This window comes from Bactrocera dorsalis, chromosome 2, assembly GCF_023373825.1.
Source record: "Bactrocera dorsalis isolate Fly_Bdor chromosome 2, ASM2337382v1, whole genome shotgun sequence".
Lineage (NCBI taxonomy): Eukaryota > Metazoa > Arthropoda > Insecta > Diptera > Tephritidae > Bactrocera > Bactrocera dorsalis.
The window spans coordinates 74,308,185-74,335,435 of NC_064304.1; the positions used below are offsets into that span (position 1 = coordinate 74,308,185).

Sequence of the window (27,251 nt, forward strand, 5' to 3'; positions counted from 1 at the left end):
GCTTGCTCGGCTCTTGTATTTAATCTGACGTAATCATACTAGTTGCAGCTTGCCGGCCATTATATCCTGATCTCCTAGATTAAGGGAAGGAAACTTTACTTAATAGCTGCTTCGAAATTATCACATTAATGCACTTTTAATGAATACATACTCCCAAATGTCAGGCCGCATTAAATACTGCGGGCAATCGAAAACTTTTTAACTCAAGAACTTCAAGAACTCGTTCTAGTGATTTTTATTGGTGCGGAGGGTGTTTACTTAGCTACATTTCATTGTATATGTAATAAATAAAGTGTAATGCCCGACGATTGAAATCTAAGTGGGCTCGGCCCAATTCACATAAATTCCTCCTTTCGAGTGTAGTGTATGAAAATCTGAGGCCTAAAACTACCTAACTGATCGGACCTTATCAATGTGTCTCTAGACCTGGGAAATAAACTATTGACCAGATATTTCCCGTGCACTAAATCTTGGAGAAGATCCAGTGTCGTCAATTTTAAAGCCGCCTTCGACAGTACTAAAAGAACTCCTTCTATACAGTTATATCTGAATTTGGTATCCCCGCAAAGCTTATAAGATTGTGTAAGGAAACGTTGAGAAACAAACACTCTGTCAGGGTCTGGAAAAACCTCTCCGAGCCGTTGGATACCAAGCGAGGCTTTAGACAAGGAGACTCCCTATTGTGTTACTTTTCAATCTATATCTATACCAAAATAATACTAGCTACATACTAAAATAAAAAAGGTACAATCTTCTTTAAGTGTGTCCAGCTGCTAGCGTGCGCTGATGGTATTGTATCATATTATATGGAAGCAAACAAAGAGGAAAGCCTCCACTTTGTTGGAAAGATCAGGTGGAGAAGGACCTGGCTGCACTTGGTATCTCAAATTGACGTCAAATAGCGAAAAGAAGAAACAAATTACGCGCTGTTGTTAACTCGGCTATAACCTCGTAAGCGATGTCTACGCCAGTAAAGAAGATGCATTTATAAATAATTGATTAAACGCTCACATTTTATTATTTTCGTAGCTTTGTATTATCTTTTCTTCATAAAATTATGGCAAAAATCGTTTCTAGGTGATTCAGTGGTACCATTCTACGAATTTCTTATGTCCTAGATCTTCGATTTCCCTAATTGCAGTTTCCCAAATTTAATGAAAAATCAAACATATTTTAACATAAGTACATACTTTATAATAGCAAAAGCTTAAAATTTTATACTAACGTATCTATGTATGGATATGTAATATGTGTAGTGATTCGTAATAAATAAAAAACTCAATTTTGAGTTTTTGAATGATTTGCATTTTATATAAGTACATTTTTATTTAGTATAATATATGTACATAGGAATGCACACGAATATTAAATAAAGTCTACCAAACAGTTACGTTGCTTGCCACGCACTATTTGTGTATTTTTATATATAAACATACATATATATGTATGTATACACATATCCGTATTCATGGTTCTGCGAAGAACAAATATGTTCGAGCGTACACCAATCTGCAACAATAAATGAGTCACGCCTCAACCTAATTTTACATTGATTTCATTTAAAACTTAAACCAATCATTGCTAAGGCGTGGCCAAATGTAAAAAATCTTTGTGATTGGTTAGTTTTTCAAACGCTATTCCTATATGTAAGTTATTAACAATCCTTTAGGGGTGAACTTATTTTAGCTGTTGTATACTTCGCTACATAAAGTGAAATAGCAAAAAAGTAATTCTGTCGCCAAAAATTTTATAAGGCTATTTTACAGTGAGTCATTCATTTCGGGGAGGACTTATATTCCATAGTTCGCTAAACAGACTCAAATCGATTAATTTTCCATAGCCAATTTATGTTTAAAAACACTAAAGGAAAACCTTTGAGGACATCTTTGCATATACATATGTATGAGCCAGAGATAATGTCGGCACAATTCCGATTACTTTGGCGCCGCGATCTGAAGGTACCGTTGGAAAGAGGAAGTCCTCCTGATTAAAAAATATATAGGGTTATAGGGTCCGCAAACGCTTAGTTTACGAGATATTCGACCTTAAAGTCCGAAAAATCGCAAAATTGGACCATTTCAAGACGCTATTTCACCACATTAAACGCACTTTTTTCACATTTTACACATTTTACACATTTAACAGGTTTTTTACCTAAAAAATCTTTATTTTAAAAATTACATTTTACACTTGTTTGAACCTCATTTGTTTACCAAAAATTACGACGAAATAGAGCGCTGCCATGTGATGATAAGGCAATTCGTGAAATTCCTCTTTTTTCGCAAAAATTCCTCTAATCATGCATATGGATATTTTCTTGTATAAATTTATTAAGCAAATAAGCAATATTATATACGGTAAATGTTCAGCAGAGCGGCTTTTCCGAAAACGTGCACCAATTTTCACGGGAATTGTCTTAAAAAATTCGTTTTTAATTCCGATTCACGAATATGTATGGCGCGTTATTTAATTTTATGTTATTAATTGGAAAAATAAAAAGAAATTAAAATATCGATATTCTCAATATTCGAGTCAGAAAGAAAATTTGTAAAAATGAGAAATACATATTATAAAAATAATAATAATTGGAAAAATAAAAAGAAATAAAAATATCGATATTCGCAATATACGGTGTTCAAAATTCTTCTGTGTCCAAATTCTTCTTCTTTCTGCAATAATAATTAATTATAAATTTTCCTATTATGTATTTCTCATTTTTGCCAATTCACGATCAGACTCGTATATTGCGAATATCGATATAAAAACGCTGTGAAACGCTAAAAAATTCTTCACTTTTGGTTTTTAAGGTGTGGCAACGCTGGTTTTCCTCGTAAATATAAACACTCTAAACTTTTCAGCCATAAATTTTATATGTGATTTTAAATTACTAAATTTGGCTGAAAAATTAAGAAATGAAAGTGAAAATCGAACTGATTTCAATGTTAAGAGTGTATATTTAATTATAGTGAAAGAAAAACGTGAAAAATTTCTGTGAAACTTGGAGAAATAACATGTGTTCTTAGTGCGAATTTTTGATTTTTTAAACGTGAATATTTTTAAAAATATTAGCTATTTTCACATGATTTTTGGATATTCCACCTCTATAGAAGCCCCCCTATCCGTACATACCCCATTTATACGGGAATTCGGTTTTTTTACCCCGCCGCCAAAGTAATCGGAATCGTGCCATAATGTCGATGGTGCAAAAGTAATAATAGAGACTATATAAAAATGGTATACGCTTATATAGTACATAACACTGGTCTACTAAACAATAATCTATAGCAAAAAATCATTATCATATGTAATTATTTGTTTTAAAATACCAACAACAAATTATAATAATAAAGAATGCAATGTTTGGATCGTAAAAGAATTATCGAAAGTTATTGTACTTGTAATGTATCATTGACTTACTTAGCTACGAGTACTTTACTGAATTTGGTTTTATATCCAACAAATTTGTAATGAAATCAAAATTACTAATACAAACCACTCTAGTCGTCATATATATAAGTGCTATGGGAAAATACATATCACTAATGGTATTTTTAATTTTCTTAACATCAAATAGCAAAATACTATATATCATTTGATATATGAATTCTTTCAAAACAAAAAAAAAAACAATTATAATGCTGTTTAGCTCTTTACGCTAGCAGCAATAGTTTTGTTTTTAGTAACAGAAAAAAATATTTTCGGTTTTACTTGTCTACTCTCGCAACATGTTGCAATAGAAATATAATAGTTTAATTCACCTAAGGGGTGTTAGTATCACCTAAAACTAATTGAGGTAGAAATAGGGCAAGACGAGTTGAACACCTAACCATAACTTGAGTAAATTTTGTACACATGTTCCTTGGCACTTCCAAGCCGACAAAATGCCATTAATCGAAAACCTATAAATCTGTAACCTTATAAAGAGCAATAGCAAGAGGACATGGGTAAATGGACATATCTTCAAAACTACCTCTTCGTTAGGGTGGATCAAAAAAAATTTTTATTTTCGTTTGGTACTTTGAAAAATAGGTTTCTAGACACCTCTGACAAAGCCTCTCCAAGCATGAATTCTTAATTTTAACGGGAAGGTCCTCCTTCTAACAAATTACTATTTTTTCTTCTTATCAGATAGAAAAATTTATATCTTGCTTCCAACTACTTGAAAAAATACCTTGTTCCTTAGATTTTGTAGCAAATTGAATGCTCTACAAAACAGGTCTCTTACGATTTTTTTCGTTTAGAAGATATTATTGGTTAAAGTTTGATTATAAAAATGGTCTCACACGATTTTTTGATTAAGTTAAGCGTTTACGAGATATTCATCGTCAAACATCAATGCATATCTGTCATTTTTCTAGTTTTTGGTCAATAATACAAAAAATTTCAATTTATTCTGTGAGTTTCAAAGAAATTTAGACAAATTTCAGGTTTTATTATAAAAGCAACTTCTATAGATGTTTTCTGTTCAAAAATTCATTTGCAAGCTTTTATTCTAATAATATTTTTTTTTTAATTTTATCTTTGATAATTTAAAATCTTAATTGCGTTGTCATAATATGCATTGATGTTTGACGATCAATATCTCGTAAACGCTTAACTTAAAGGGGTATTCTGGTCGAGGATTTTGAAAAAATCGATTTCTTTTTTTTACATATTTTGACCTTGGAAGGATTTTTCAAAATTCGACTTATTTTCGGAGATACAGCCGATTTTGTGACGTGGCGTCCGTGTTCACTAGAATTGTCTCCTAAACTCTAAATGCGTTTTTCTCGAAACTACTTTTTTTGAGGTGGTTGACGTGATATCTCAAGTTCTACGGAACAGATTTCTTTGAAATTTGATATATATCTTCTTTATACAATGCTCTATCCTGTCTGAATTGGATTTTCAAAAATTTTGATTTGAAGTATTTGTAAAAAATTCGAAATTTTTTTTCAAGTCGGCGCCATTTTGTTATTTTTTTTTTTTGAAAATGGTCAACCCAATAACGACATCCTTACTAATGAAGAATCTTCTTGTTTCTTGTGTTTTACATCTCTACAGGGGTTGAAATCACGTCAACCAGGACGCACCGTTTTTTTTTTGAAGCCCCCACTCCAACGGCCCATATCTCGACGAATTTTGGTTTTTTTCTTGGAAGTTTTTTTTATATCATTAAGATGTCAATAATAAACATATAAAAAAATGGATAGTAAAAATTTGTTTATCTTAGTTTAAAAAATTCTTAAAATTCATGCGTCTAGACCAGAATACGCCCTTAATCAAAAAATCATCTGAGACCATTTTATAGAGCAGTAAATTTCCTACAAAACTATGAGTTTCATCTATATGTATAAAAGAAAGTGACGTTAGTTACTACGCTTATAACTGGAGAACGCCTGGACCGATTTCGGTGATTACCACCTGTACAAGAATTGTAAAAAAAGCACGTTACTAAATATGCGCAGGACTGCATTTTACTGAACTTAAATCTTGAACATCCTGCCCGGCTGAACCCTCGCGGTTCATTTGTTCCGTGTCTGAAGAGTATTTAGATATTCGGATTGCCATCGGCGCCAAAAATGCTCCAACATTTTCTGGAGGCGTTGCCAATATCGAAGACGATTTTCTGGAGCTTCAGGCAATGGAGGAGCTGGACGACAATTGAGTGGTCGTCCGATCAGAAAGTCACCCGGGGTTAGAGCTACCCCTCCTTCCGGATCATCGCAGAGAGCTATCAGTGGTCTAGAATTTAGACACGCCTCGATGCGAATCAGGAGAGTCGACAATTAGGAGTAACGCAACGTCTGGCTGCCCATGATCCTCAGCAGATGCTTTTTAGCTGAACGAACTGCTGCCTCCCATAGACCGCCGTGATGAGGTGCGGAAGGTGTTATGAACTTCCAACATGTACCTTCAGCTGCCAGATGTTGTTGAGCTTGTGCTGTTACCCAAGCCTTTAAGTCTTCCTGCATTTGACGATTAGCCCCTACAAATTGTGTTCCATTATCACTGTATAAGGTGGCACAGATACCCCGTCGACTAATAAAACGATCGTAAACATCTATAAATGCCTGTGTACTCAAGTCCTCTGCCAGCTCAATGTGAACCGCTCGTGACGCCATACAAATAAATATGGCAGCGTAGGTTTTTGTAGTCGGGGTAGTGCGATGCTTTCCCACACGTACATGGAATGGTCCGCAGCAATCCAAGCCACTACGAGAGAATGGTGGAGCCACTAGTACACGCTCTTTCGGCAGCGAAGCCATTTGTTGACGTTGTGTAATTTTAAGATGCCTACGACATGTAGTGCAGGCCCAGATGAAAGACTTTACTTGCGCCCGTGCGCCTATAAGCCAGAAACGTTGTCTAAGGAATTGAAGCATTTGTTGTATTCCACCATGTAAGCAACGTGTATGAGCATCAGCGACTAGTAAATAAGCCAGAGCCCCACGCGGAATTATAATTTGATGTCGCTGATCTTCACTTAAGTCGGAGTTTGTGAGTCGACCACCTACTCTCAGTATGCCGTCTGTATCCAAGAAAGGATTGAGTGCTAAGATTTCACTACGACCCGCAATTCTGGAATGTAATGCAAGAGACTTAATTTCTTCTTTAAAATTATTACCTTGTGCTTGTCGAACATGCAGAAGTAAAGCCCAGTGCTGGTCTGCGACAGAAACTATATCGTTCCTGTAACCACGATATTTGGGTAACCAGCGCCTTAACCAAACAGTGGTGTTAAGTAAACGACTCAATTTACTAAATTTCTCTATGAGAGGTATCCTGTTGTCTTTCGTGGATGTCATAATCCACTGGTAATTAGCTCTGGAAACGAGGATGGAGACCACACAAGATTCAGCAATCGAGAGGTGCTCCTCCTCCTCCGTTAAAGAAGGTAAACGCATTTCCTCCACGCCCTGGTGGATGCACGTCGGTCCGGTCCACCAAAGATGATGATCTGCTAAGACGGCGGGAGATAAGCCTCTGCTTGCACAGTCGGCTGGATTTGATTCCGAGCACATTCGTTCCAAGCGTTGATACCTGAATTGGCTTGGATGTAAGCTACCCGATTGGACACATATTGCTTGAACGTGGATGGTGGTTTGCGTATCCAGCATAAAACAATAGTAGAATCACTCCAATAGGTACATGGGGCGTCCTGTAGACCTAAAGCTTGACGTACGTTGTCCATCGCCTTAGTTAGAAGATGAGCACCACACAGTTCCAGGCGTGGTATCGTCACATCCTTAATTGGTGATATCTTCGTCTTCGCTGAAACAAGAGCTGTGCGTGACGTCCCGCCTTTATCTATCGTTTGAACATAAATAACTGCTGCATACGCTTTGCGACTAGCATCACAAAAGCCGTGTAAATGCACCAAAGAGCCCCCTCGTATGCCCAGCCAACGCGGAATACGAAGTCGTGTAATATCCTGTAAACTGTTGCGGAATATCACCCATGAATTGAGTAGCTCTGCAGGAAGTTCAGCATCCCATGGCAGGCCAGCCTTCCATAAGTCCTGTATGAATAGTTTGGCCACCACGACTACAGGTGCCAATACCCCAGTTGGATCATATAATTTCGCCACGTCACTCAAAACCTTTCGCTTGGTCTGCATTGACGTGCCGTCAACTAAGCCTACCTTGAAGAAGAGCTCGTCGCTCACCGGATCCCAGTAAAGACCCAGTACCTTTGTTGTTGAGTTGTTCAGTTCTAGTTCTGATGCAGAAACTGTTGTACCGGTTATCGCAGATAATACGTGTGTAGAATTGGAATTCCACTTTCCCAATATTAATAGTCCTTGATTCAAAATAGTCGCTATATCTTGAGCACGGGTAATAGCAAGTTCATCGCTGTCGACGCTATCCAAATAGTCATCAACGTAGAAATTATAAAGTATGCTATGACGCGCTGCGGCAGCCCGGCTTGGGTCATAGATGACTTCATAATTGTCATTCGCACATTGACGCAGTGCGCGTATTGCGTTAAAGGGACTACAAGCCATTCCATAAGTTACCGTCTTCAATTCGTACACTTGAACAGGTTCATTTGGCGATTAACGCCAAAGTATTTGTTGCCATTTACGATGTCGTCTATCTACCAGTATTTGTCGGAACATCTTCTGTATGTCTGCAGTGATGGCTACCTTGCATTTGCGCAAACGGTGAAGGATGTCGACAATATTGGCATGTAGTTGGGGTCCAGAAAACTGTGTATCGTGTAAGGATGTCCCATTCGATGTCTTCGCGGAAGCGTTGAAAACTACGCGAAATTTTGCGGTTACCGCATGATGAGGTATGAAGTAACCATTTTCTTTGTTGGTGAAAGCTTGCTTGCTAACCTCCATATGATCGAGAGCAATGTATTCTCGCATAAATGCAATGTACTGCTCACGGAAACATGGGTCGTTCATCAACCGCCGCTCGAGTTGTAGAAACTGGCGGAGTGCCGAAAGATGAGATTCTCCAAGAGCAGGAGCATCTGGTCGAAATAATATTTGCACCTGGTACCTGCCGTCTGAGTTACGGGTAACAGTATCGTTGAATATCGTCTCACAATCATCCACCTGTACTTCGGATGATAGTATGGGCTCTTCGAGTTCCCAGAAGCTTCTAAATAACGTGTCTAGTCGTTGTTCGTTGACACATTTCGTAGTAAGAGATGTGTATAAAGTGGACGGAGCAGAAGTTATGACTGGTCCAAATACTACCCAACCAAGACGAGTGTTCAAAGCGCAAAGTTGCTCTGGAGAACCCTGGATGAAACCCTCCTAAAAGAGACACGTTAGTACGTCAGCACCAAGTAGCAGATCCACCGGACTTGGAGTGGCAAACGTTGGGTCAGCTAGCGGTAAATCCTTTAAAGCTTAGTACGCAGCTCTCAAGAAACGTAAAAACTTCATATAAAAAAAAGCTTAAGAAACGGTCCAGAAACGTTCCTGCGATAAAGTTACTTGTGCTAGTACGCAGCTCTCAAGAAATCTAGTACTAATTTTTAATACTTTTTTTCAATAAAATGTGAATATGGCAAACCTGGTTTTGCGACGAAACATCAAATCAACAATTGTTTCTTGAGGGAAATTCGAAGTAATCGTCAAATTCATCCTAAATTAGTTGAAATCATTATTATAAAGTATATTTCAATTTGAAATATTGTATAAAACCAACCAATCATCAACAACATTCCTTAAATCTCAATGAAAATATTTGTGTTACCATACACATACATACATACATACATACGCACAAAGTTTGTTTACTTTGTTTATTCTCTCTTGCTCTTCTAATGTGGATCATTCACAATGCGTAACCAGCTGTCAAAATTACTTCAGAAATAATGTATTTTTGTTCTTGAGCAATTACTTGAGAGCTGCGTACCAACCTTAAATGGCTCCAAGCTTCTGCTCCTATATAAGTATCTGGCGTTACTGAGGTTATTGTCGGCACGACATAAGCCTCGAGTTTGAAGTTAATGTTGTTGTCAAAGGCAGCCTGCATCTGTACGGTTATATGACCCTTACTATAGACTGCAGCGCTAGAACCAATTCCTTCAATTCGTATCTTCCCTGGACGCCTACGAAGACACATACGTTTTGTAGTAGCATCGGTAATCAGACTCACCTGAGAGCCCAGGTCGCAGAGTGCACGACACACGAATTGTCCTCCATTGTGATTGATCAGGATGACCTTTGCAGTCGCTAGTACAATGGTCCGGTCTCCATTAATGAGAAATGACCGGACCTTCCCCAAATGTCACTGTTGTCGTGGGTATCGGATATATTCCGATCGGTTATGTGACTGTTGGTGTCTTCCTCCATAGTCGGTGTATTGTTCGCAACGTTGCCCTTGCAGAGCATCGTATGATGACGATGATGGCACCTTAAGCAATCACGCGATGTACAATCACGAGATCCATGATCACTTCCAAGGCAGTTGAAACATAGCGAAAACCTTTTAACTGTATCCCACCGTTCCGGTATGGAAAGGTTAACGAACCGTTGACCCTTGTGTATTCGGTGTCCGTTAGCGCAAAGTTGGCAAACAACCGTAACCCCTTTCACTGAATGTAACGGCTGAGATGAGTTTACCGTTGCAACGTTAGCCTTAACAGGACGGGTTGGTCTCTGATGAAGAGTTGTTGTACCGTTCGTAGCTCCTTGAGGCAAATTTTTGGCACGCATCTCAATAAATGTCAAAAAGTCCTGATACATTGGTATGTTGTTCGTCTGAAGGCTCATCCCCCACTCATACCTGGTGATTGTGGGCAATTTAGGTAGCAGAAGTAGCACCAAGAGGGCGTCCCAATGCCTTACCGGAAGACCCATAACGCTTAAAGCTCGCATCACATTTTGGACGGTGTCAACTAGTCGAAGCAAGCCCTTCTGGGTTTCGGTGGGTTGATTAGGTAAATTCAGGATACGCTGCACGTGCGATTCCACTAACAAGCGTGGATTATCAAATCGCCGTTTCATCTCCTGCTACATGTCCTCATAGCAGCCTGTGTAAAGTCCACCGACCAAAGGTACGCTATCAGCATTGACATGTTGGCGTAACTTGCTTAATTTGTAACTAAAATCCAGATCCTTACGATTGTGAACTAATGCCTCGAACAAATCTTTAAAAGGCAGCCAATTCGCTGGGTCACCATTGAACACAGGAATCTTAATTGGATCTAATCGCATGTCCAATTGATTCGCTACACAACTACCACCTTCACCAGCGCTACATATACGACGTAGTCGAATACATATGTATTTGTGTGTACAGCAACTCCGTAGCAGCCAAGAAGTCGTCATGTGTGGTCAATTCGCTGGCTTGTGCTGAAGACACCAGATCCGTATGGTACTCCATAAACCTTTCAAAATGCTTGTCCAATTGTCCACGAATCACATGGCACTCAATGCTGTCCGGATCGTAATTAGCTGCTTCTGTCATTTTGCTAATGCGCACAATTGCGGCATGCGCTGAAGTACGTAGATTCAAACTAGCCATCATAAAAAACTTCACATTAAAACGGGATCGAAAAGTTCCTCACAGGAGGCACCAAACAGATGTAAAAGAATTGTAAAAAAAAAAGCACGTCTGCATTTTATAACCGTCTATCACAAAATAGGCCGCTTCTTTATTGAATACCTCCTTAAATATACATTTGGTTAACGGATTGTAGCATCACGCCACATGATACATATGTGCATACATATATATGAATGTCTATAGTAGCATATTGTAGATTTACATTTACATTCGCTAAGCTAGAGTGAAACTACTAGTCTACGAATACAAGGAATAAAAGGAGGACACAATCATATTGATCATTCAGCATTCAGCAATCAGCTGACCGCCCAAACAAGGAGAATACTTAAGAAAATTCTGGAAATTTTTCCAAAAAAAAAAAATTATGAAGAAAATAAATTTTCAAATACGATTTTAAAAAGGAAATAAACACGAACATGATTTTAAATGCTGTATTGCCAGTAGATGGCGTTGTGTGCATCAACTTTTGACAGCTGCATGCATATGCACAGTTGGCAACCCACGCAAGATGCAATGACATATGTGACTTGAGCTCAGTATATACAGTAGACAACCTTTGCTTTGTTTACATACATATACTCACCTCTAAGAAATAGCGAAATAAGCGAAAATACCGCAAGACTTTTTTGACAACCCAATATTAAAAAATGTTAAATTATTACATATATAGCTTTTGAGCTGGAAGTTCCACTGTAAGATGTTTATTCTGCTTTCATGTTTTTTTAAATTTGTTAAAGATGTTTTATGTGAAATTTTTGATTTGTAAATATTGCATTTTGCATATATTTCATCTACCACTTCAAACATCTGCCCTACTTCACTTCTTTTTCTTGATACATTTCCTGCCTTTATTAAAAATTATAAGAATGTTACACTTAAATCTTTAAACCACTATGACGAAAAATAGCATATGCGCATATATATACAATATCCTGAAGAAAGCTGCTACTTTTCTGCTATTTGCTATTGTGATCGCATGTATTGCACTATTAAAAATGACAGTTTCACAAGGTTATTGTGAACTGCTATCGCAATCGCATTTCAGAAAATCGAAATGTTATCGCAATTCACAGTTTCGAACTGCTATCGAAAATCACAGGTTCTTACTGCTATCGCAATCGCAGTTCATAAAAGCGAACTGCTATTTATAAAATGTGATCGCAGTTGCGATCTGCGATTTTTCAATCATAGTGAAAAAATCACCGGCAGTGAAATATCACTCATCACTACTCCTCAGTTATATCCGCATATTGATACTTCACGCCGAATATCGCCTCATACATCACATGGTCCGCCAAGATTTTTATATTTCCCGACTTACGCCCAAAAGAAAGAAATACATTTTCACGTGCAAAATTTGCACTGTGCATAAGCCGAAGATGCGAACACAGATTATCGCAGCACTTCCATCCGAACGCTGCAACTTCGCTCTGTACATCACAGTTGACGATTTTGCTAGGTTTTTTCAGATAAAGGCGTCCTTTCTAAGGTCTCCCACCCAACGAGAATAATGATCGACAATGGTAATACCTTTTCTCGGAGCCAAAAGAGTCATCGAAAAACACATTCGTCCCCCAAGTGCTCCTCATATGGGTGGTTTATGGGAATCAGCTGTAAAAAGCTTCAAATCCCACCTCAAGAAAGGGGCTGGAACCTACAACTTTAATTATGAACAGTTCATCACCTTAGTAATTCGAATTGAAGCCATTCTCAATTCATGGCCACTCACAACACTTTCGCAAAATGCCTCAGACTTTACAGCCCTAACTCCAGGGCAGTGTCTCAAAGGAGTATTAAATAAAGAAAGAATTAAAATTGTCCATCACGATTTCAGCAGAATGGAAGAAGTCGATGGAAAAAAGAATATATGTGTGATCTCCATAAAAGATACCGTTGGAAGAATTGTGTCATCATTTATGATGATTGTCTACCCCCTACCGAAAGGCGGCTTAGTCGCATAGAAAAGTCGTGGATCTCCGCACGCAAAGCGGGACGCTAACCAGACCACTCGTGAAGCTGTGTTCTATCAACCGCAGATAACAACGACAAGCGCAAATAATAAATAGTCAGCCAAAATTACTGAACCACGAAGAAAAACAATCAATTCAGGAAAACCGATTAATCAATAATCCGTTAACAAAAAAATGGTCGATCCTTACGACGACCCATTCTTGCCACATAACGTGACATGATCGCCCATATTGATTTATATGCCACATATGTATAATAAAAATAATTCTTTATACGGATCAACGTGAACACGTATGCGCCAATGACGCTAACGACAACCTTTCGGTCGGCTACTAACGTGCCACGCATGGGGCCTACCCCAACGCCCGAAATGGCGCGACGGACTCACAATGAGCGATTCTAGTTGAACTAAAGAAGGAGCCAACAGGAAGCACTGAAGGATATAAAGAAGAATTTTGAGCGACCAGGCACAAATCAAAACTTTGAGGCCAGAAACCATAGTGGAGCTGCGGGACCTGGACTATATCACCACAAAAGAAGACACACCAGAAGCAATCCGATCAGAAATTAAATAACTTGGCCTCTTTAACGTAGTAGCGGTAAAAACTATCCCGGCCTACGCGGGTACCCAAATAGCAGTGATAAGTCTCCCTACGCAAGAAGCAAGATATTTACTACAGGCCCAATAGATTAGTATCGGCTGGACAATATGCAGGATTAGGGAGAAGGCTCAATTGAAAAAGTGGTTTAGGTGTCTCGAATATGGACATGTGGCGAAGGCGTGCAGCAACCCGGAAGACACTGCACTAATAAACACCGAACACCAAATAAGGAGCCGAAAATGTCCGATCTACTTAGCAGCGTATAGTAAAAATACGAAGTAAAGATCCTGCAAATAAACCTGAACCACTGTGAGGAGGCTTAGGAGCTACAGGGTAGGCCATTTAAAGTTGACCCATTTGTTGTTTTGTAAAAAAAAAGAACAAAAGAAAACAATGTTTTTTGTTCATTTCAAAAATAATTTATTTTGGTCCAAGGGGATTTGTTTCAGCTAATATTTAAAAATTAGATCGCGTGAATGGGCACCTTTAGCTTTGACAGCTAAATGCGCTCTTTTTTCGACATTTTCCATGACTTTGGCCAATGTTTCGGATGATATGGCGGCTGTTTCACGTCGAATGTTGGCTTTCAGTTGAGCTAAGGTCTTTGGCTTATTAGCGTATACCTTGGATTTCAAATAACCCCACAAATAAAAGTCTGGTGGCGTCAAATCTGGTGATCTCGGTGGCCAGTCAACATCACCATTTTTCGATATCAATCGCCCAATCGCCCATTTGCCAAAATTAAGGCGTCGCGGATAATCAGCTGGGTTTAGTTTTTGTGCCATTTGAATTTTATATGGAAACATCTTCAAATCTTTATGAATTATGCGTCGGAGAGTGGTGCGAGAGATGTCTAATTCCTGAGAGCGGCGATAACTCGATGTCGATGGAGTCTCCTCAATACTGGCTCGTACAGCTTCGATATTTTCATCAGAACGTCTTGTGCATTGTTTGGATGCATGACTGGCATTACTGAGATTACCGGTGTTCACAAATTTTGCGTATAAAGACTTAATTGTGTTCTTAACTGGAGCACTTTTCACTTTATTTTTTTTGCGAAACGCACGTTGAGTTAACACAATTGAAAAGTTATTTTGAATATAAAGCTGAACAATTTCAGCGCGTTCTTTTGGAGTGTACTGTTCCATGGTATAAATTGTCTTCGAATGACGCTTCTAACGCGGTATGACATTAGCCGATTTGTCAGCGCTGTTAAAAGTTACAGCGTTGCCAGATGGGTCAACTTTAAACAAACGGTATATGAACATAGTATTGAGGTTTCAATAATTTCTGAACAAGATAAAAATAAAACGACTGACAAATGGATCTCAGATACCACAAAAAAGGTAGCAATATGAGCATGTGGGGACAAAACGTTCCAACACAAAGCGCTAACTGGAAGGGCCTATTACGGAAGGGCCTATTACGGAAGAGCGAAAATATATGGGATCTACGTGTACAGCTGCTACATACCGCCAAGTATCCCGCTTAACGAATATGGAAAAATACTTGACGAACTTCTGAAAGATGCAACCACAACTACACCAAACATAATTGCGGGGGACTTCAATGCTTGGGCGATAAAATGGGGAAGCAAAGCAACTAACCCGAGAGGAAGGGCACTGCTTACAGCCTTTGCTGTGTTAGACGCTGTCCTACTGAATACAGGGACAAAAAACACTTTTGAAAAGAATGGGCGTGGCCCCATTATTGACGTATCCTTTGGCAGCAGAACCTTAATTCGATCAACGGATTGGCGGATGTGCGACATACATATATACCCAGAGTGATCACCTGGGTATATTAATAAATATTAGCAAACCCACACAAGGACCACAAAGAGTGTAGTCCAAAGGGTGGAGAGTTAAATCACTTGACGAGGAACTTTTCCAATTCATACCGACGATAATCTGAAGGAAGATACTGACGTAGATCTCCAGGCCAAACTGCTGGTAGACCATATATCCAAAGCCTGCGATGCGGCTATGGCCTAAAGGAAGCAAACAACACAAGGAAAGCCGGTATACTGGTGGAATAATGAACTCGCTTTACTGAGAAGCGAGTGTCACAAAGTGAGGCAGCGGCAATTGTACAAGACTGAGAGACATTTTCAAGAAGAAGCGCAGGGATCTCAAAAAGCGATAAAGGCGAGCAATATGTTATGCGACAAAGTTGACAAAACTCCATGGGGGAGGCGTATAAGATAGTAACGGAAAAGATAGGAGGGGACAAGGGGCAAGCATCGACCTGTCCCTCTTTGCTAAAAAGCGTGGTGGAAACGATATTCCCTAAGCAAAGCCAAGAAGGTGGAAGTTTACTTCTCGAAAAAGTAGAGCCCACAGATGCAGAACCAGTAAATGAATCGACACAATGGGAAAAATGCTGCAGTGGATTATCTGCGTCCGACTAGAAAGTTACATAGAAGGGGAGGCCTGCTGTCTATCAAATGACCAATATGACTTCCGCAAAAAACGCTCAACTGTTGACGCAATTAAGAAGCTCACAGGTATTGCGGAAAATGCCATAGAAGGAGAAAGATGGACGTGTGGCAATAAAGAATACTGCGCGGTCATAACCCTCGATGTAAAAGACGCATTTAATTCGGCTTACTGGTCCCACATACTGCGTGCGTTACAAGCGAAAAAAACACCAACATACTTGCTGAGCATCATGCAGAGCTATTTGTCCGAAATGCTGCTGCTCTACAACACAGACGAAAGTCCAAAAAAGTACACGGTAATTGGTGGTGAGCCACAAGGTTCCGTACTGGGTCCACTCTTATGGAATGTCCTGTATTATGACGCCTTCCGCTGCCTAAAGAAATATAGATTATCGGATACGCCGATGATATAGCTGTAACCATAGTGGCCAAAGAGACTCAGCTACAAAGTCCACATTGAAAAAGTCTACGAAAAAGCTGTCCGTGTAAATACGGCCTTACCCGGAATTATGGCCAACATAGGAGGTCCAAAACAAAGCAGCAGAGCACTTTTGGCCAAAGTTAGCCAGTCAATTTTAATGTATGCTGCACCTGTATGGGGACCAGCACTATTGCAAAAAAGTTATTCAATAATGGCACAATCAGTGTGCCGGCTAAGCGCAATTAGAACCATTATCTTACGAAGCATTATATCTGGAATAATGCCGCCAGACATAATGGCTCGAGAACGGAAGCGGATTTTTGACAAGAGCAAAATTATAGGCAGAAAACTGGCAGAACGAAAAGGGAAAAGACAAAAAAGCATAGAGGATAGGCAAAATTGTTGGGACACAACAACATAGGGAAGATGGACTCACCGATTAATCAGAAATGTGCAAGAATGGGTGGAACGAAAGCATGGCGAGATAAACTTATATATGGCGTAGTTTCTGACAGGACACGGATGTTTCAGAGAGTGCCTGCATAGGTATGGTCACGACAACGGAGTTACTTGCTCTTTCTGTGGTAACAGTTGTGAAAATGCGGAGCATATGCCCGAGATTCACATCAGAGCGCTAGACCTTGGAGATAGAAGTGACAGGCCGAGTAACACCAGATAACAAAGTGGCTGATATGTTGCAAAAGAGACGAGTATGGTATGCCAGGGAGAAGATGACAGCTCTGATACTGCAAGAGCTGAGAAGAGCCGAACATCACAGAAGCAGTGAAGCTAGAGCTGCAAATAGCGAGCTCATGACGTGAGCCAATAGGCTAAGGTGGCCCTGTGATGTAATGCTTAGCGGCGCAGGGGCTACAGATGACGGAGATAAGGGCTTAGTACGTAGGCGTACTGTTTCGCAAGCCCAATATAGTAAGATATTACTTATTAGGCGTGGTCCCGAATGAGGTGCACCTTTAGCGAGCATTACGAATCGTGCATACTGCATACTACTAAGTATTATCATCGGCAATATTATCATCCTAACATTTTTTCCAAAGGGAATAATATGTATTTTTGATTGGGGTTAATTTCTCAAAATAGTTGAAAATATTTTGATTTGTGAATGACTTAATTTTGGTGCTGAGAAGTTTAGTTAAACTGTTTAATTCTGTTTTATACTGAGGAAATCGCGTTATTTGTCATTTTTTACATAGTTTTCTCCTTTTCTTTTTGAGATCTCTGATGGGTATTTAATGTACAAGTCTTTTTGTTTCGAACTCGATACTTTTCCAACCCGATTCTTGGATAGTTTTTGTAAATGCTTGAACCTCATCTTCGAAAATATCTTGAGTTATAACAACTCAATTTACTTTAGAATCAATATTTTTGTCGAGTAAAACTTTGAAATACTCCAAATTCGTATGTCTATTAGAGTGATGTCGATTTCTTTTAGATGGCTGTTTAGGATTAGATATACTGGCGAGTGGTCCGAATTTAAGTCCAATCCATTTTCCATGGTAGTGAGGAATTTGGATATTTTTGATCGATGAAAAAGTCGATCAGGTCAGGTAAGTTTTTTGTGTCGGAAGGCCAGTAATCCGGCTTGCCAATAGATATAAAGTCGCATCCATAGCTCCCTTCCGTGTCTTAATTCTTGAAGCCCATTCCGAGTGTTTGGCGTTAAAGTCACCACCCATAATTAGTTTCCATGGTGTTTTAGAAAAAGTTCTGTGAACAAGCTCATTTTGATAATGTGTCTAGGTGGCCTATATATTACATAACTACTAATTTTTCCGAAAATAAAGTCGATCGATATGGTCGTGGTTTGTAATTCGGGGACACTTATGTAGAGAAACACCGTACTCGTGTGCACAGTCAAACATTTATATATAATAATACAAAACTTTATTGTGAATATAAGAAAAATGTTACACTTACAGCCGGTTTCACGAAATTTTCTAATTGAAAATTAAGTTTCATTTAATTTTAATTTTGATTTTTATTTAACTTTGCACTTAAGTTTGCAGCGTTTCACCATTATTCATAATTGGCAACCCAAAAATGACAAAGCAGGGATGTTAGTAAGAATAACAGCTGATTTATGTAAACAAATAAATTGTACTGATTAATAAAAATGGAGAGTGTAGCTCGAAGCAAGAATTTTTCATCAAGTGACATTTCTACTTTGCTAAGCCTAGTGCATTTTTTCTTTCCCTCATTATACGAGAGCGACGATTTATAAATATATTTATTAAAACCTCGCACTCCATATCACTTTCGTCGTCAGATTCCATTTTTTACAATATAAGTATTTATCTTCTGCTACTTGCAAATCAGCTGATTGGAAAACGTTAACATAGTTGCATATGACAGTATTTAATTAATATTTAAATGGCAAAGGGTGACCATTTAAATACAAATTAAGTCAAATGGTGAAACTGAAATAAATTAATTTTCACTTAAATCAGTTTCGTGAAACCGGCTGTTATTCAACTTTACTGCATGTTCTCAAATATTTCGTTTATGTTGCTCACTCGCTGACGGTTGCTCGTTGACTGTGTCTTTGGTTGCTGCCACTTGCTTTATTTTATTTGACACTTGATGGGCAACAGAGTTGCCATCGCTTACAGTCGGCTTTCCTGACCCAATGTGGCGCCCTCGCCCATGGTGCTCTCATCTTCGTTGTCTATGTCGTCTATGTCGTCTGGATCATCTGGTGGTAACATGCACCAAGTTTTAAGTTGATCTGATGCAAATACGGCTTTGTAGTGACGTTGCGTTCGCTCGGCATGAGGTAAGTCTTCAATTACATAACGATCATTTGGCAGGACTTTGGTGATGATGAATGGTCCTCTGAATCGTGGTTCTAGTTTACGTGATGTACCGGAGCTTATTGGTTCGTTTGTAGTCAGTACGAGATCACCTTCGTTGTACGTCTTCGGTTGATTATGCTTTGCGTCATATAGCTTCTTGGCTTGTGCTCTTACGTCGTTTATTCGCTGAGCTGTGTCGACTCGTAGTTGCTGTAGGTCGGTGTCGTTTATCATGTCAACATCATCGTCTTGAAGTGCCTGGATAAGTTGATTCTGCAGGATGTCTCGAGGCACGTACCCATAAAGTAGTCGGAATGGTGTACAACCTGTGGTTTTATTCGGGATGGTATTAATGCTCCATTGTATTTGACGTAATTTGTCGTCCCATCGTCTTTCGTCATCAGTAGAAGGTAGTAGCATGGATAGGATGACGCGGTTTGCTCGTTCAGCGTGTCCGTTAGCGCGTGGCGTCCGCACTGCGTTGAGAATATGTTTGACGTTGTTTTCATCGCAAAACTTTTGTAACGCTTTTGAAGTGAAGGCCGTTCCTCGGTCGGATATGATACGTTCAGGCATTCCTAGATAGCTCGTGATCTCAAGCAATACCGGAATTACATGGCTTGTTGCGGTACTCTTGACTGCTCGTAGGATTGTGAATTTGGTAAATGAATCTACAATTACCAACACATGCTCGTTGCGTTTTGAACTTTTTGAGAACGGACCCAAATGATCAATGTGTATTGTCGTGAACGGTATTGGCTTAACGTTGTCGTAGTGATATCGACCCTCACGTCGTCCGCCAGGGGTTTTATTTAAAGCACAACCCACACATGAGTTGATGTAGCTCTTTACGTAATTGCGCATTCGAGGAAACCAGAAGAGATTGAGAATTCGTTTCATTGTTTTGTCAACGCTCATATGACCTGCCTTATCGTGGCATTCGTGCAGTATTTGGAACCTTAATTGCTTTGGAACAACCCATAGTAGTTTGTTGTCGTGTTTTCGATATAGGCGTCCCAGTTCAACAACGTAGTCGGGATATTCTGGCTTCACCTCATTCTGTATTTTGTTAACGATGTTTCTTATTTTCTCGCCTTGTAGCTGAACACTAAACAACCAATCTGCCTGGTCGATAATCATCTTGGAAATTTTGAGATCAGCGGCATCTATTTCGTGTGCATTTTCATAAGGTGCACGGCTCAACGCATCGACATGGGCCATACGAGCTCCTGGTCGATGTTGAATTTCAATGTCGAATTCTTGGATTCTCAACCACCATCGGGCAATGCGTGGTATAAGCTCTCGCTTCTCCATCGTTGTTCGTAAAGCGTTGCAATCGGTAATAACTTTGATCTTCTTTCCGTATACGTAATATTGGAATCTTTCCAATGATTCCACAATCGCTAATGCTTCGAGTTCATAGCTATGGAAACGTTTTTCGTTGTCTGTAGTAGAGCGACTAAAATATGAGATCGGGTGCAGTTGTCCATTCTCGACTTGCAACAAAACGCTTGCAAGGCCGATAGAGCTTGCGTCTGTATGTAGTTCGTGTTCGGCTTCGATGCGGTAGTTGACCATAGTTGGTTCCGATGATAATGCGGTTTTGAGTTTGTTGAATGCTGACTCTTGCTGTAGTCCCCATGCAAATGCGGTGTTGTTGCATAGCAATTTGCGTAATGGTTCAGAAATAATGGAATAACCAGCGACGAATTTTCGGAAGTAGCCACTGAGACCTAAGAATTTTCGTACTTCAGTGACATTTCTCGGCTGTGGAAAATTTACGATAGCGTTGGTTTTGACGTTGCCCGGACTGATGCCTTCAGGAGTTAGCTGATGTCCCAAAAACGTTATTGTTTGCGTGAACAACTCACATTTGTTAACGTTCAATGTGAGTCCACAGGTACGTAGTACTTGGAGTATACGAGAAAGCTTTGTATACATTTCGTCGAAAGAATTGCTGCCGATTAGGATGTCATCCATATAATGCAGCATGTCGCCCGTCTCCACCCGTCTTTGGATTTCTGCCATGAGTCTATTAAACACAGCTGGTGCATTCTTTGAACCAAACGGCATGCGTTTGAACTCATATAGACCGTCCGTCGTGATAAAAGCGGTGTATTTCCTACTATCGGGTGCCATTTTGATCTGATAGTACCCACTATTCAAATCGAGTGACGAAAAGTATCGGAAACGTTTCGCTTCGTGTAGCCGTTCTTCAATATTCCGGACTGGAAAATTCTCTTTCTTTGTTACCTTATTAATTCGTCGATAATCGATACATAACCGATCACTTCCATTCTGCTTTTTGACTAAGACCACGGGACTTGCGTATTCGGATGTCGATTTCGTGATAATATCACGCTCAAGCAACTCCTCAACCATCCTGTTGACAATATCACGCTTCGGTTCTGGGATACGATAAGGCGCTTGAAATATGGTGCGATTGCTCTCAAGTTCGATGCTAGCTTGAACTACGTCAGTTTTGCCAATATCTTTCAGCCCACTGGAGAAAACATCGGCATAGCTTGCCAGAAGACTTTGTATCTTATTTCGTTCTGCTTCATTGCTGAAATTGGACATTAATTTGGAAAAATTGCTCTCAGTCATTACCGTTGTCTGTACTGCTCGTCTGTTTCCGAATATTGTGCGACCATTTTCAATTTTCAGCGTAGTGTTTGCATTGATGATAACATCTTGACCTATTAAAACGTCTTGTTCTAGTAACTCGTCATCAGCGATGTAGGCTTGCGTCTCGATGTTGATTCCGTCGATGGTGATGTCTATGGTAATAGCCTCCGTGAACGTACGCACCCCTCCGCAAATGCCTTTTACTTGTAAGCAGCATTTTATGGCTTTATCGTCGATGCGCTTGGCTACTGACCTACGAATGATGCTGCATTGGCTGCCCGTGTCGATGAATGCGATATACGGTTGCGCTTTTATGTAAACTAACTTCTTGAAACATTCGTCAAGGTTGATTGCACCAAGTCGTCGTAACGTTACTGTCGTCTTCTCACAATTTCCTCCGTTTGGATGAACTTTGTTACACGTTGTACAGCGATGTCGTTTCTGCGGCAATGGACATTTGTTGGCGAAATGTCCAGGTACGTTGCAATTATAGCATTTCAATTGTGCTTTAAATTCACCATTTTGTTTCGTTGACTCAGCATATTTTTCGTTATTGTTGTCTCGCTTACTTGGTTGATGTACTTGTGGCTCACTTAGCCCTCCGCGATTAATGAAATAGTCCTCGATGGCGTCTCTCATCTGCTTCATTGTTGTAAACTTCATTGCTGCAATGCTTTGTTGGAGTTCTCTATGTTTTAACCCAGCTCTTGCATAACGTATAATGGCTGCCTCACTCAGTTTGTAACGTATACCTAGTGCCGCCACTCGAAAACAATATTCTTTTACGATTTCTTTTGGCTTCCTCGTTGCATTGGCCATCACGAAATGAATTTCTGCCTCATCTCGATCTGAACCAAATTCGTGTCGTAACGCATCAGCAAAATTTTCCCAAGTTGTGTGTAATGTGGGTGATGCATCCAACCACATACGTGCAACTCCTTTTAAACGTGTGTAAATAGCTAACAATAAAAATTTCTCGTCCCATCTATATGCTTCCACTACTCGATCGACTCTATCAATAAATTGCTCTACCGTAATGCTTGCGTTATTCGTTGGATCAAATTCCGGCAGGGTATTTGCAATTTCTTTAACTGACGCGTGTCGCATATTCCCGTTCGTTGAAATATTCCCGTTCGCAGAAATATCACCGTTGCTTTGAATGCGTGTTGTAACGTTGTTGTTAGTTGCCACCGTGCTGTCGTTGTTAGTTGAAATGGCATCAGTGGCGTGACTCTGAACGCCTGCGCCGCCGTTGACTGCGACTGCGCTATCGTTGCTATTTGCGTTTTGTACCGTTTGTACCTCTTTCATGCTAACTGTACCAGTCCCGTTGTTTTGCGCTTGTAGCAGCTGCGCCATCATCTCGCGTAACTGCTTCATCTCCTGCTGCAGTTGTGCCACCGTTGACATCTCGGATGACTCCTCCGTAACGTTGATCTCTTGGATGTCCACCTCGTCGGACTCCTCATATGCGCTAAGACGTTGCAACAACTGGTCTCGCGTGCCAGTCGTCGCTAATTGCCTTTCCCGTAGCAACCTCTTCAGTTGTTCCACCTTCAGATCACTGATCTTCACCATCGCATCGTTTTTACGTATCGTGTATATATATCTGCCGGTGCCTATAGCCCTTCACCAACGCACATACATATACTTACTATGTTTGTAGACGTGTATGGGTTTATCATCCCACTTCTGAACTGTAGAGAAACACCGTACTCGTGTGCACAGTCAAACACTTATATATAATAATACAAAACTTTATTGTGAATATAAGAAAAATGTTACACTTATTCAACTTTACTGGATGTTCTCAAATATTTCGTTTATGTTGCTCACTCGCTGACGGTTGCTCGTTGACTGTGTCTTTGGTTGCTGCCACTTGCTTTATTTTATTTGACACTTGATGGGCAACAGAGTTGCCATCGCTTACACTTATATTAATTTCTTCGTAATGGCTAAAATTATCTGTATGGCGCTCCTCCCTCTCGGATTGTTATTTAGGTGATTCGATCAATACGTCTAGTAGTTTTTGAACTTAACGAAAGTCTCATTTGTAAAATGGGTTTCTGATTTAAGACAAATAGCAATTTTTTCAATTAAATTTTCTCTATTTTTTTCTATTTTTGAGCAAGCCATTTGCATTCCGAGTCATAATTTTTATTGGTTTCATTTTTGTGCCTTATTTTCGTTTTGCTGTCGCTCTTGCTGAGTGATGTGCTGAACACAATGACAGCGACAGACTGCAGCAGCGCGACACTGAACTGAAAATGGCGTTGTGAATCCTACTACGTGAACATCTGTGAGAAGGCAGCAACATAACAATGACCGGCATGTACACAAGACAACACATCTCTCCATTTTGCATGTACACAATTTCGTTGTGGCCATACTAATACCTTGCACTTCAATGAAATTTTAATATTATGTTCAAAGTTAAATTTTTTATGCAAAAAATAAGTAAATAGGTAAATATTTTTGTTTTAAATTATCAATTGTTATTACAAATGATATAGTAGATCTATTTTATGCTTTTATTTGTAAAATAACGTCAAGTTTGTTAGAGCTGTGAATAATTTAACATTTTACATATTAGTGGCATCACCACTCTCCCTCATCTGTCTACCTTCAATTCTACTGTCAACTCTACTGTCGTTCTAATGTCGTTGGCAAATATAAGAATATATTGAAGTTAGCGAGAGCGACAACTGTCGGCCTGCAGTCTGCGCGACCTGCACGACTACACTCGTGCAGCTGTCAAAATAACTGTCTCCATAATAACGTGTGTATTTTAATATTTGACAGATGTCGTTTGCAGTCTGTCGCCGTCATTGTGTTCAGCACTTGAGACGTTCATGGGTAAGTCTATTTTGCTCTTCTAGCTTATTAAGCTTGTTAAGAATTAATGACAAATTACCGGTAATGTCACCAACGGCATTCGAATTTGTTTAGTTTACCAATACATACATATCTTGCTGAACTTGATTAGTACCTTTGGTTATGCTGGCAAATAAGGGTTTTCCAGATTGCTGACTTACATTAATAACTTCCTTCTGAGGAGCAGTATAAGCAGTTATAAGCGTTTTGGTTGTTTTTTATGCTCTTTATTTTTCTCAAACGCGTTTTTAATTTTTTGGAGTTGTTTTGCCACTTTACATCCTTCATAGTTCGCAGGATGATTCTGATTGCAGTTACATCATTTTGGTGGTAGTTCGGCAGGTTTTGTGCAGCTTACGGTTGTATGATTTGTATGATTCCCTGTGCACTTCACACAACTTGGCGGTTTACAACAGTAGTTTCTAGCGTAATACCATGTTCAGACCGACACTTAATCACACGATTTCGGCTGTTGAGTGGTTTATCCCACTAATCTTAATAATTTATCAAGATTTCGCCATACAAAAATGACAGTTCTAAATCACTACATTGAAATGATTTGAAACTGATCCATGCTAAATCTCTCCGTGCGACTCTGATTTTGCGCCATCTACTTGTCAGCTTTGGAAGTATGTTACATTATCACAGCTGATTTAGACACTACAAAGGAAAAAAATGTAAACAAACAAATTTTTTTTAAAGCAATGAATCTAATTTCACCTGAAAATCGATTTAACAAATGTATCTATTATTTCTGTTATATCGAAAATATTTAAAAAAAAAAGACGGCTTTTATTTCGAAATACTATATGACAATCTTTTCTTTTGATAAATATTAAGCGATGTGAATTCTTGAATGAAAATAACAGCTTTGATTTTTCTAACGGCAGTGAGAACGGGCTTGTTAGTGAATGTAATTAAATGTAATCTAATCCCTTTAAACTTTCGGTCTGAACATGGTATAACCGAACGCCTGACAGAATTTACACTGCGGCACAAGATTATATGGGCTCGAGTTTGACAACGGAATTTAAAATATGTTTGATTGTGTAGATTTTTTCAAAATTCTCTGTAGATTCGAAGCATACAATAAACATACAGTGGTGGCCATAACATATGCAACTACTACATTAGTTTATAAGTGTACATATTTTACCTATAACCTTTGTACAAGTCCGCCTATTACATATGAAATTATAAAAATTTGTAATTTTTACTTTCATTTAACGTTTTTAAACAAAAAAAAATCATTCATAAACGAAATAAGAATACCATTTTGATTTCAACTCTCAAATTACAAAACATAAGCAAATTCTTGGAAACAATGGTAATTAATAGGTTTTAATAATAATAGGGGTATTCTCTTGCTCTTGCAAAACCCGGTGCACGGTGCAAGCATTGCAGATTTACAACGCACAACAACAAACACACAGAGAAAAATATTTGCAAGGGCTGTGAAATATGTCAGACCAAAACCGATGTATATTAGCGTGCAATGTCACGCAAAAATAAAATTGCAACCCTGTTGTAGTTGCCATTTTACATAAAGACATATTACGTCGTTAAATTGTTGAGAAAGGTAAATTTTAATTATATTTTATAATTTCTATATAAATTATAAAGTTTTGTTACAGTTTTTTTTTGTTAAAAATGTATGCAGAAGGTGCGCCAATTCACAATAGCCATGCACAATAGTCATTTACAATAAATTGACTGAATCAGTCGCTCATATATCACTAGATTCTGCAATGGGTGCTCTCGTGCCCTGGTATATTTCGGTGTAGTATTTTTGCAATCTGCAATCTTGCAAGAGCAAGAGAATACCCCTAATATTTTGTTCCAAATCCATAGTTTTTTATCGCATTGCATTGAGACAATTAAATTATCTATTACATATATGATTTTCATTCCGATTCGATTTCCAAGCTTCTTGAATTTTTTTTATAAAGTTCATCGCCATTTTTAAGGTTAGTACTAATAGTGTTGAGATCTGGGGTTTGTGGTGGCCTTTACTTAACATTAATGTTGTTTGCTTCAAACCTACTTTAGCCGTATGCTTTGGGTCGTTGTCCAGTTGGAAGTCTCAACGGAATGGCATTTCCCACCCAGTACTCTCTAAAATACATTTGAAGTCGTAGTGATTCATAATTCCACTAATCTTATATAATGGCTCAATTCCGTTAACAGAAAAGCAGTCCCACACCATTACGTGGCCTCCACCATTCAAAATGCTTCTGTACTGTGAGAGTTTGACTCTAATCTTCTTTATTAAAATTTCCTTCCTCAATACATTTCTTAATTCTGTTCTCTTAACTATGTACATATGTATGTGTAAATGTTTATGCTTAGAGTACATAAATATGTGGAAATAAGTATTACATTTTTATTGTATACTTCAGATACCAACGCATTGATGCTTTTCTCCGCTACTGTCACAGAAGGAACAATTCGTCTCGTCGTCTTGTCCATATTTATAGAGGTAGTCTC

General features: G+C 39.0%; 1 protein-coding gene and 1 pseudogene across 1 annotated transcript in view; one reads left to right on the forward strand and one right to left on the reverse strand.

Moving 5' to 3' along the window:
* LOC125776636 (uncharacterized) overlaps positions 1–27,251 on the forward strand; it is a 502,262-nt gene that overhangs the window by 269,246 nt on the left and 205,765 nt on the right. The window lies entirely within an intron of this gene.
* Positions 5,769–8,214, reverse strand: LOC125776156 (uncharacterized; annotated as a pseudogene).